We start from the raw sequence: 12,809 nt of genomic DNA, 5'->3' as shown, positions 1-12,809 counted from the left end.
TAAGATGGCATATGCCTCTCTTGATCCAGTGATTTGACCTGGTGGAAAGTACAGTATCCCTCTATTTCATCATCACGGACAGAAGCACTTGTCTATCTGCGGCCATTGCTAACCGCTGCACATTACGTCTCGTCTAGAAGGGCATCCAGCCTCACACTCCTTGCCAAACAACTTCACCTCCAGGGACATAGGAGGGGTGGAAAGTGATTATAATGAAAGTGCTTCCAACACGTGCCACTGCATGCGACATGCAAAGAGAAGCACTCGTTCCAGTGAGTCTCGTCTGACCCACAGGATGTGAACAAAGACATATTCATGAATCAAGCTGCCCAAAAATTATGCAACTACAGCCTAGCATGTGTCTCCTACTACATCATCAGCACAGAGAACCATAAAACTAGAGATCTACTTTAGAACGTCCCGTGCTCCAAGAAGAGTTATTTTAAAGAGCATTACAAGCAAAAAAAAAAAACACCAACAACAACAACAACAAAAAAAACTAGAAAAGAAAAAAACGAAAGTACAATTTGGAAATCCACGTCCTATCATGACTCAAACAAAACGTCACTCATTTGCAGCTGTGATCACATCTAGGACTGCTTGCTTTACCAACACAACAGTTTACAACTAAGTGAGTTGCCAGAATCAACTCAACAGGCCGTGCGATGCCTTTGGCTAGAGCTTTAACCCCACATACATCTTTCTGGTGCATATATAAAAAATGGGTTCTACAGCTGGTACCACTCTGAGTCTCTGTGATTACCTTGTAAATTCTTAATGAGTTACTTCAAAAGACCGAGCTGGATAGCGCAGAGGCTTGGACAAATTAGAGAAGACTTGTAGACCAGAATCAGATCATTACAGCTTTGTTTTTCATACCTGAAAACATGTTGACCTGTAACTCTTCTTAGGAACATGCTTCAAATTGTTATGCTGCCATTTAACTGCCTAAAATTACTCTGAGGTCAAGCGGCTCACCTTTCAACTGAGCAATTTTGCAATGTTTCAGGTTGAATCGTGGTATGTCACCTTTTTTGGTTATACAGTTCATTTGTAAGGATATCAAATACAACCTACTGGAAAACTTAAACTAGACCAGCATGGACTGGTGGACCAGCATAGCCAGCATGTAAATAATTTGAATCCTTATAGGTATTTGCACACATGCTCCAAAAAAAACAAAGAAAAATAAAACTGATAATGGACATGTGCCAATTAATACTAGACCTTGTAAATTCACTTTTTAATATAACTTAAAATTGCATAATGAAATAAAATAATAAAATAAATAATTAACAAAATATTCAATAGCATACTTTTGTTGTTGTTTACTTTTTTTTGTAATATCAACTGTGCAATTTTACACATATTGGTATCGACTGCAGGAATTGTGTCTATACTACCAGAGGAACACACACATATGACACACGACACACAGTCTACTCATGGCCTCTCCTGTTACATATCAAGATGATGAGTGTTGAAACTACAGGAAAGACATGACGGGCTCCATGCAGTGTGTATGTCATAGAAATCATGGCTTATATACAGAGCCGATCCTGGCATCCCTGGGGCCCTAAGCAAAAATCTGTTAAGGGGCCCTCCTACCTGACCCATGAGCCATGTAAACCATTTGCCATTGCCACAGTCACACCTGACACCCCAGTTCTCCCACTACAATCCTCCCTCGTTTAGTTAGTACTAATGAAAATGTAATTCCTGATATCAGAAATAGACATATTTTATATTAATATCAATAATTCACATTTTAAATAGTACAATAAAAGCAATAATTGATACTTAATGGTTATTATTTACTGATTGATGTGCATCCATATTGACCAGTATGTCCAGCCAATCAACATTTTAAATGCAATAGTCAATATCAATAGATTGCTTTCCATCTTGCTTTATTGCAGGGTTGTAACTATTCTGATTTGGAGACTTGATAATCATTGTCTTGTTTTAAAGTGAGCGCCTAATGAGGAGTGCCATAACGCCCATATTGTACTGGTAACTGGTCCCCATAGATTTTTTTTTTTTCTGGAAAGTGCGCGTTACATTTCGTGCACGCGCATATGAACTCATGTTAACGCGCGACGCGGTTATCTTTTCCGAGCTGCAGTTTATAAACGAAAACCGTTGCCCTTTGTATTATCAAACGTAATATCATGAAAGTGCGTATCTATAGCCTACCACGAATTTAATTCATCGTGCTATTTATACGCCAAAAATGTTTTTTTTGCGTGCATATGCTACGCACTGTAAATCTCTTGGGTAGGATTAGGGGTGTGGAGTGCGTGCATATTACACGCCAAAAAGTGCGTATCATATGGCGCAAAAACTATTTTTGGCGTATAAATGGCACGAGAAATTAAATTTGTGGTATAAATACGCGCTTTCATGAGATCGGGCTGGAGACAGACAGATAGAGAGAGATGCACATCAACTTAACTTTACTGTTCTGTTCTGTGCTGACATCAAAGTTGGAGAGGAGAGAACACAAGTTTACCTGATCGCTGTTCCCGCAATTCACTCACATGGTGTTTTTCTCTCAGTTTCTCAGTTTCTCTTTTCGTGACCAGAAGGATAGTTCCGCTTAATTATCTCATCGATGTTGTAAACTTTGATTGACGCGCTTTGACGCGAGGGGGAGGCGGGGCCTTGAGTAATTTGCGGGGCCCTACGCAGCTTGCGTAGTGTGCGTATAGGGAGGATCGGCTCTGCTTATATAACAGCTTCACCATGCCTGGCCTGCAAATCGAGCTTCTAAGAAGGGAAAATCATTCTTAGCCTTACAATGCAGCCATTGTCTTTTAGCCTTGAGCAAATGGCATCAGTTTAAGGAGTGTGACGCGGGATCTATGAAATTTTTCTAAAAAGGAAACAAACATTTAAAGCCTCCCCTCCAGCATCCCTTGTTATACGTATGCAGTGTATAACAGATTATATAAATGAGATGTTCCATGACCTAACTGTCAGGTTGAGTTGCCTTCTTCACAGGTATCACTGTCACAGGCTGTACTAATGCTGCTCAGGTTTGGGCTTGTTCCATTGTATTCCACATGGATGAGATGTTAAAGCTGTTTTTTCTCTGAACATCTGAACTGCATGGTCTATATTACTGCAAAAATGGCCAATGAAAACGTCACCTCTGGTTAATGGCAAATTTTTGCACACATCAAGCAATTCCTCAGATTTCAAGGCCGGTTTGATATAAAGATGTGTACATAGAAGCTTTGTTAGTCCCATCTGTGAGACATTTTATGCTAAAATGAAGCCCAGCTTAAAGTGGCTCCAAATGACTCCAGCCAACGTTCAAAAACACTCTCTACTGACTTTCACCAACCTCCAGACACTTCAACTAGAGAAAGAGAGGTTGCAGAACTCACTTTTAAGTGCTAAATATACCACAAAGCTTCTTTTTCTGGTTATACTTTTGATCCGAGAAGGAAAATTTAATGGTATAGTAGTGCAAATGTTCAACCATTTATGTCAAAACATAAGCAAAGTTTTGCTTTATCATCTGGAAAGGTTCTAATGTGCGTGTTTGGTTTTATGTACATCTTCAAAACTGAAAAGCCACTGAAATTCCCTGCTGAGTCACATAAACCATAGTTTATTACACATCATCACCCTCTGAGGAAAACTCACCTGTTTTGTGACATCCACTCATCATTTGTCTGCTCCTACCCTCCAGTGTTGTGTTTTCCTCTGACCCAGAAGCAGCACACTGATCACAAAGAACTCCAGCATGTGCTCATGAACATTAACCTCTATTCTTAAACCATCAATCATTGTATTCTATCTGCTGGAGTGGATTACAGAACATGTTCTTCAGCATGTAACCAGCTGTTACCTTAGACATCACCATGGCCTGCTCATTTGAGCGAGGATTAGAACAGAACAGACTGTTACATCACAGCTGGAAGTCGTTGTACATAAATAATTGCTTGTGAGCGGATGGTGGCCATGACAGGTTAATGTTTTGTTTTGGTGAATGAAAATGAGAGGACGGCATGGTCTTTGGAGGAACCGGCCAATCCTCGAATTGTATCATAGCTCAAAAGGATTTCCAAACCTTACTCCTAAATCAAATTTAATGAACCTTATTGCATACAGTAATATGGTAAAATGACGTTATGCTTTTATGTCCGGATATATTGATTTATTTAAATGAACAAAAAATGCAATTCCTACATTTAATGACTTTAAATTATGAGAATTATGAATTATGCTTCTATTATGTTTTTGATTTCTGGATTAAAATTAATTTCATATTCGGAGGGGATGGGGTGGGTGGGGTTTTATAAAATCAAAAATATCAGAGTGAACTATAATTAATATTAAACTTCTATCCGCCAAATCAATGTCACGTGGTGTGACTTTTGTGTCACTACCTGCATTTTTATTACCCTTCAAATTGTGCAAATCGAAATTGCGAAAATTGAAAACGCCCAATGGAAACACTTCAATTTCGCAAAAACTCCCATATATCACAAACAGGTTTTTGCGCTCACATGAGGTGGTTTTTCAGGCAATTCGAAAAAGGAATATTTCGCAAAACTCCAATGGAAACAGTTTTTTCGCATTTACAGGTCACCTGTCCTGGCGTATGTAAAAGTCGATCATTCTTTAAAGATGACGCGGTATGTTTGGACAGAAGACGACACAGAGTTCTTTATTAAACTCATAAAAGACAAAATTATTACGGGAATACTGGATTCAAAACAACAAAGAAATGCCACAATATAGTAATGTGTTACAATATATAGATTACTAAAAAAGTAACTAATTGTGTTACTTTTTCTCACCTGGGATTGCTTCTATTTTGGCAAATGTAAAGGGCCTTTCAGACCAAAAGTGAAACGAATAAGCCTGAGGCTGAAGGAAATGCAAACTCACGCCTGTACAGTAGAGGGCGCTGCTCAGACAAACCTTTCAGCCGTGCTGCCATTCTAGACTGCAGAAGAAAGTTCAACACTCTCACTTCATCAATAAATAAATAAAAAATAAATACAAATGTGCTTATTAGTATCGTTGACTTGGATCATCATAGGTGAGCAGCAAAGACATTGGTTAATAAAGTGAGATCAAATTCATAATGTATATTTGTATTCATTTTTAATGATTGCAGGTTTGCGTAACATTCTGAGTTTCTATTTTGAGGAATACTAAATCTGTTTTTCTAAAGCCATACTAAAGCCAATTTCTCTCAACAAAGTAACTTGGATTACTTATCTGAAAAAGTGACTCAGATATATTATTGTAAATGTAAAAGTATTGTAACTTTAGTTACTTGAAAAAAGTAATCTGATTACTCTCGTAATGTTTTACCCCAACACTGTGTGATAGACTACTGATATTTTACTTTTATTTTGAGAGCGCTGAAAATGCAGAGGCACCTGAGCTCTCTTTCTTCGTCTTCATTAGTTTACTAATAGCCTATCAGCTTTATATTGGCCATCGACCACCCTGCCATGTAGGATATCGGCATTGGCCATCAAAAAAATCCATATTGTTTAATCACTGACCAATGTATCAAGTAAAAAAAAAAAAAAAAAAACTTCATGAACATACAAAATCTATTTCATATCACCGATGAAAAATTTCATGAATGTCAGGCAAATTATCTGGGCAATAATGCAACAGCATTTTTAAAGCAAGCACCTTCATTTTTTCCCATTCGTGTCCCTTAATTCTTAAGGGGGTCAGGGAGCCCCCCTCAGCTTGAACAGTGGAAGGACCAGCTGTACATCTGGAACTGGCTGAAGAGAAACGTCCAGGGCTCCTTTGCAGGAACGGCATGCTGGGTATTTTCCACCTCTTTATTTGCATGTCCTGGGGAAAAGACGATCATTGAGTGAATGTAGGTCAGAGTGTCTTTTCGCTCTGCTTTTGAGATCCAGATGAGACCTAAACCCTGTGGGGTTTAATGCCTATTAATGTTCTGGACATCTTGTGCATAAATGTGTGGACGTTACATGTTCCACATGTTCATGGTGGTGAAAGAGGCTGCGATGCGTCAGACTTTAATTTCTCTCGCTTGAGGGGCCCGGCTCACACTGAGACTCTCAGCACACTTAACACTATAGACAGGAGTGTGCTCACTAAAATCCACATGTGGGCAGATGACAAGACACATTTCATGGATGGGTGACATCTAAAACTTTTAAACAGCTTATACTACAAAAATATGATTGCAAAAAGATTAATAATGACCGGTTACTAAACATTTAAACTTCAATATACGGTAACACTTTACTTGAAGAGGTGTGCATAAGACTGACATGTCACCTTCATAACACACCAGGTTTCATGCATGTTTATGACAACTGTCATTAAGTGTCATTTGCTCAATTATGACATTTTTAATGCAAATATATGACATTGTTTGAGATGTTTTGGTAATGACACCTTGACATAAACCAATACATCATAACCTGTCAGTGTCTTTGTCATGACAACTTGACATTACCAAGACAACACAACCTGTCATAAATATGTTATAAACATGACATAGGAGATTAATTATCAAACTTAAGAAACCACTTATCTATGGGTTAACATTACATTAAACTGTCAGGTGGTTGGTTTTGACATTGGCTGTCATGAGGCCATTATAACATTTTAATGACAAATTCAATTTGAACCACTTTAGTTGAGGTCAAGAAAAATATTCATGACACAGTTATAATGGCCTCATGACAGCCAATGTCAAAACCAACCACCTGACAGTTTAATGTAATGTTAACCCATAAAGCTAAGTGGTTTCTTAAGTTTCATAATTAATCTCCTATGTCATGTTCATGACATGTTTATGACAGGTTGTGTTGTCTTGGTAATGTCAAGTTGTCATGACAAAGACACTGACAGGTTATGATGTATTGGTTTATGTCAAGTTGTCATAACAAAGACATCTCAAACAATGTCATATTTGCATTAAAAATGTCATAATTGAGTAAATACCACTTAATGACAGTTGTCATATGCATAAAACCGCCTTCATATTCATGACATGTGTCATGTCATGATTATGAAGGTGTCATGTCGGTCTTATGCACACCCCTTCAAGTAAAGTGTTACCCAATATACTTGTTTAGAAATATTTATTTACATTATGTATTTATTAGAGATTTTGCTTGGAGGCGCATGACCCCCAAAGCCTTTATTTACACACATAATACTATCAAAAATATATTTTCATCTTTTCAAACTATACATAATTATAATGGCATAAGGCTTCAGCTTCAATATGTGATCAGAGTTTTACGATCTACATATTTTCCAGTGAAGTAAGTTTTCTTGGGAATACAAAAACAGAACTGAGTTTTAAAGTAATAAAGAAACACCTGTTCAATCATGCGATCGCTGGAACATTTGTTATGCGAAGCATTGCAGTATAGCTTTTAATCCAAAAGTCTGCACATTTAGATAAATACTAGTGGATTCTCATGTTTACTTGTCGTAGCGTCTTCATTCTTAACCGTTTTTCACTAAATTACACTGATCTGATACACTCTTTTTTATGTGCGTTTCATTCATGAACAAAACTAGAGGTCGCTCTTGAGCCGGTATGACCTGCGAAGAAGAGCGATGTAACATCGTATGATGACACATGAGGAAATCAGTCATCCAAGTGCCATTTATTAACTGTGTCCTAATTCGGAGGCTGCATCCTTCGAAGTATGCGGACTTCAAGTGCCACGCCTACGAAGTCCACGAAGGTCGAACCGAGTGATGTTAAATGGGACATAATGGGTTAAATGAATTAAATTCCCCCTGAGAAATATAAATACTCCCCCAATTCGTGTTTCCTGGCGCCAGGCCTGCCATGTGTCTAATCAAGTTGTGTTCCAAATTTGAAGTTGATGTCACAAAACTGTTTCTGTGAGATTTTTGTTTAGATTGATTTTTTTATGCATTCTCCTGTCACAAATTAATATATTTGGAACCTTACGTCTCAGACCTTTCCAACGATATGTGTTTTTAAAGATTTGATTATAAAATAGTGTATATAAATTTGGTAAATTTAAAAAACGACACCACCCACTAGGGGGAGTCGTCCGCTAAAATGTCTTAAAGTACCGTTTTCAAGGTAACGCAATGTCCAATCTCAAAATCGTTTTCAGGATAAATTTTGAGTGTTTGAGCTTTCGAATGATACCTAATTTATGATTGTTAGAACATGTGATAGGAAAAAAAGGCCAATTCACTGTTAAAGCAACAGATATCTATTTTCTGCCTTGTTATGTGATCAGAACCAATGTAAGATTAGTAACTGAATGACAACATTTAGTTATGCTGATTTTAAAAACTATTATGTATTCATATACAAGATACAATATACTTCTTATTTAGTGTAAAATTGTCACATATGGCAAACTTCAAGCAAGCAATACCTCAAAATTTTAGAAGATGCTTTCTTTGGTCAGCAGCTTTTGCGATTCGGAAAATGTGTGAAGTTGTAACCCATATGGGCTGGTCTTGAACAGTTTGGCCTAATCTGCTTTTCTTTACTCACTTATGAATGTTACATACTGACTTTTCTTGTGGAGCTTTGTTGGTTGACCCTTGATGGTAGGCTGAGGTTGGTTGTTGTCAAAATTGGAGCAGTTGAGCATTTGTTTGCTTAAAATTCTGCCTTTTTTAAATTGCAGTGGAGTCTGAATCACACCACATCTAGATGCTCCCAAATTAGGCCCTGTCAACAAATCCATGTGCAAGTAATGTTTGGGACAGTTTGTTGAGGAGCATCTGGACTTGTTATCCTTTCGTTTAGATGATTCATCACTCACAACAGAGGCATAGAGCTCGAATGGAAGTAATTTAAAGCAACCTTGCTGTAAGGGATGTTGTGAAATTAAGATTCTTTTTTTTTTTGTTCGTGCCTTAGTCTCTTCCCGTTGAAGTCATACATTTTGGACTAGTCCTTTTGCTAGTCATCAAACATCTGGCTACATGAGACTGGTATCTCATGCATCACACTTTGTGATTTAACATACAACCTTTCAATTACCACTACTAAGCCACAGCCATCCCATGATACTTTTGAGCCATATAATTATCAGATAATGATTTCAGTATACAGAAACATGAGTCTCGCCGCACATACAGAAGCACTGACACGAACTCTAGCGTCAAACATGAACTTTCCCCTCATTTCCCACATAGTGCAGGCATAGAAATTCCTTATCTATGATCCTCTGCCAAAACCTCTTCATTTGGTGGAGTCATAAATTGCATTGTCTGAAGACACCCATAACAAAGCCACTGCAGCCATTTCACTGTTTAATGGGAAGTTTCTCACAACTCAGTTTTCTTCCTTTTCTTGTTAAATGTTCCAAGGTTTCGTTCACTATGACCTTGGCCATCACCCATGACCATCCATAACAGCGTTTTAGGCCAGAGGTTGTATTTCTGATAGATGGACCAGAGAAATTGCCTAGCAGTGAAAAGTAGAGACTGATGAGTCGGGATGTTTTTAAAAGCCCATTAAACTGACTTGGCATCAAACATTTTTCGGGATTCTTTGATGAATATAAAGTCATCAAAATATAATTTCCAATACCAAATATTTCTAAATATTCCAACTCTAGTCCTAGACTCTCTGCCGAGAGTCACAAAAGTTCCCAATCCAAACCATAAGGTCCACATATTGAATGCATCTAAAAATGTTCCTAATTTCTACTAAACATGATACACAAACACTGATTGCTGAAGAATTTCAGGCATGTTATTTTAATCTGGCAGAGATTTAAGTATTTGCTATGTTAATTCTTGCACCATAAAGGACACACACCTTTTAAACATGTTTTGTTTTCAGTTAAAACCAGCTGTCGCTACATAATATTCCACTGACCGTGTGCTAACCATTTTTGCTTTCCAGTGGTCTGTTGACAAGTTTCTTCAATGTTCCCATGTATCAATCAAGAAAAACTGAAGGTTTGGGTTTCCTAAACAGGGTCTCGCAGTACTGAAATCACAGCAATCTCTTGCCTGGAGCAATTTCTAGGAATTATTTGGCTATGTCATGTTGTACCAGAACAGATCTTTATCAATTATAATGACTCTGAACATCATGTGTGTAGTTAAACACATTTGCGGAGTATCATTTTCTATTGGTCGCAACCCAAGAATTCTCCGAAATGTTTTGTAGAGCTTTATGGAAGCAAATTATTTTTTGATGTTCCATGAATAGAGAAACGGCCAAGGACAAAATGCTCTCACTCACAGTTCACATTTCAGTTTCAGTTTGTTATATATAAAAAATAATAAATGAGCATGTGCGGTGCCAGTACTGATTTGAAAATTATGATCAATTTTGATCAGTTATGAAACACATTCTAGCAACAGCAATAAAAAAGAGCTGAAATATTATGCATGTTATTCGTGTTCCTCATTGTATAGAATCATTAAACTGGGATGTTATGCATTTCATACTTATCCAGCATACTTCACCTTTAAGGCTTATGACAGCAAAACACTTTCAAGTAGGCTAATTAGGGATGTTTTCAAGTGCTCTTGGAAGTTCCTACTTTTGAGTTCGGAAATTCCAACATGATGTGGGTTCAAGTGATTTTGTTTTAAGTAAGATGGATGTTGACTTTCCAAAAAGCCTGAAAGTTTTTAATTCTAATGTAACATAAATAGATGCACATTTGGTTAAATCTGTGTATTCTATTATTCCTATGCTATAGCAGAGAGTGATGGGAAATGTAGTCTTGTTGCATAACGTTGCCTCCTCATAAACCAGATAAATGAGTGTTTACTGGCTATCATCAATGCTATTCTTCATTAATGGTTCAGGAAATGTGTAAAAACTAAATTGTACTATCAACATTTAATATTATAAATAAAATTGAATACTAATTATTATATTTGAGAATGATTTGCTTCATCGTTGTTTTTTAAATGATGCCCACAACCTGGAAACGTCAAGGCTTGAAGCAAGTGTTTTTAAAGGTATTTTGAGTTTATGGTGTTCATTTGCACTTGGCACGACCACTGTGACGTGACTTAAATGCACTAGAAATTTTAAATATGCAATGCAAGTGACAGATCATTTCTTCTGTAATGTGACGTACATCCAAGTGAAATGGATTATCAAAAAAAGTCAAACATGTAGAGCGGGGACTTGGTTATATCCCTTGGTTGTTGATTGGATAGAAGTAGATCTGAATATAAGAAAGGGGCGGTGTTTGTGATGGAAGATCAATATTATGAAATATTAATGAAAAATTATGAATGGTTCACAATAACATTATTAAGATGCATTTTATATTTCCATTTCATGCCAACTTTAAAGAATGTCCATGCTGCTCTTTTTCTGTCAAGCTCCAAAACCCACCATAAAAGTAGCCCATACTCGTGTGCTATATATTCTTCTGATGCCATAGAGAAGAAAGATTTGGGTTTGGAACGACATGAAGTTCTGTGCCTGATGACAGAACTTTCATTTTAAGCTTAACTATGCTTTTTAACCTCTCAGTGGGAAAAAATAATAACAGAAGCAGGAAGTGTTTTTAATCTCTCTACCATCATAAATCCAGGAACTACTTTAAAAACTGTTATCTTGGGGTGTTTTTGAGGAAAGGATGGTAAACTGTTATCGTGTGTTTTTCTTATCTGCAGGCATGACTAACCCCTCAGCCGCTGTAGGCTAAATTGCAGATGTAGCTCAGTGCTTGGATTACGATTAGCTATCATAGATTTCCCTGCATTACATCCAGAAAGTGATGCAGGTTCACGTCAGTGAGTGGGCTCTGTTCGTCAGAAGCTTGTTAAATACCTGCTGTGATTGAGGTGTGCTTCTGTGTGCACTGCTAGTAAAACACTGGCTATTTATTAGTTGCATTGCTGCCCAATTTGTGTAATAATGTGGCTATTTGTAGTCTGTGAAATTCTGTATTCAATTGATAACTCTCATATCTCTATGCTTTTATTATATGGAAAAGAGCAGCATGAACATTCTTAAAAAAACTTCTTTATACAGGTTTGGAATGACATGAGGGTGAGTAATTTGTATTTTTAGTTTACTTTAATATATTCCTTTAAAGCTCTTTTTAAAAACAGAAGAAATATCTTGGAGTGTTTTTGAGGTAAGGACTATTGAGACCATCATGTGTGTTTTTCTTATAGACAGTCATGATTAACCCCTCGGCAGCTGTTGAGTGACTTGCAGCATTCGGGTTATGATTAGCTATCATAGGTTTCCCTGCAGTGCATCCAAAAAGTTATGCAAGTGAACGTCAATGAATAAGATGCTTGTTAAATGCTTGCTGTGATGAAGCTGAATTTCTGGACAAATTCATTAGTTGTGTTACAATCCAATTTCTGTAATATTGCTGCAATTTCTAGTCAAGTTTGCCTGCTTGTGGGACAAATTCGAGTGTATTTTATGGCGGGTGAGCAAAGACAGATCCAGTTGGTCTAGCGTCAGCCCTCAAAGAGACTTATTAATTTTACATACATCACGATTATGTTCAGTTAGTTTCCAGTAAGTAATCATCTTCGTCCTACCTCCTCTCTACACCAGCTTGGAAGAGTGACAGAATAACCGGCCCCAATAATATTATGCAGCAAATTTCATTGCTCTCGCCCATTTTTTAATATTCAGTTTGCTTCTGCCAGCTCACCCAATGCTTTCATTTTAATGATGAGATGTTGAAATCTTCTTTTTGGATAGGAGCATTTTTTCCCCCTTTGCACTTACCAAAAGTGAGGCCATTCTCCGGTGTGTGGAGTGCGTGTATACCCGGGAAATGTCGACCCACCTTGCACCAGTCACCATGCCAAGTCCAGCAAAC

This window comes from Rhinichthys klamathensis, unplaced genomic scaffold (assembly GCF_029890125.1).
Source record: "Rhinichthys klamathensis goyatoka isolate OS25496 unplaced genomic scaffold, OSU_Roscu_1.1 h1tg000289l_1, whole genome shotgun sequence".
Taxonomy (NCBI): domain Eukaryota; kingdom Metazoa; phylum Chordata; class Actinopteri; order Cypriniformes; family Leuciscidae; genus Rhinichthys; species Rhinichthys klamathensis.
Note: the sequence above shows the minus strand (reverse complement) of the source record.